This window comes from Crocuta crocuta, unplaced genomic scaffold (assembly GCF_008692635.1).
Source record: "Crocuta crocuta isolate KB4526 unplaced genomic scaffold, BGI_CrCroc_1.0 scaffold45, whole genome shotgun sequence".
Lineage (NCBI taxonomy): Eukaryota > Metazoa > Chordata > Mammalia > Carnivora > Hyaenidae > Crocuta > Crocuta crocuta.
Genome location: NW_027530544.1, coordinates 1,536,374 through 1,536,573, shown reverse-complemented (window position 1 = coordinate 1,536,573; position 200 = coordinate 1,536,374).

The following is a 200-nucleotide window of genomic DNA, read 5'->3' as shown; positions in this document are numbered from 1 at the left end:
TCCAACCCCTCCCTCCTTTTCGCTCCCGCTCCCTCCTTCTCTCCGCTCTCTCCCAACTCCTCCCCCACCGCCTCTCCCTCCCTCCTCCGGCTCCCTCCGTCTCCTCCCCGTTCTCACCCGCGCTCCGGGTCGGGAGCTAGTTGGAGCGCGGGGACTGCCGCCAGAGCCCAGCTCCACGGAGCCGGGCGGGTCGGCCGCGC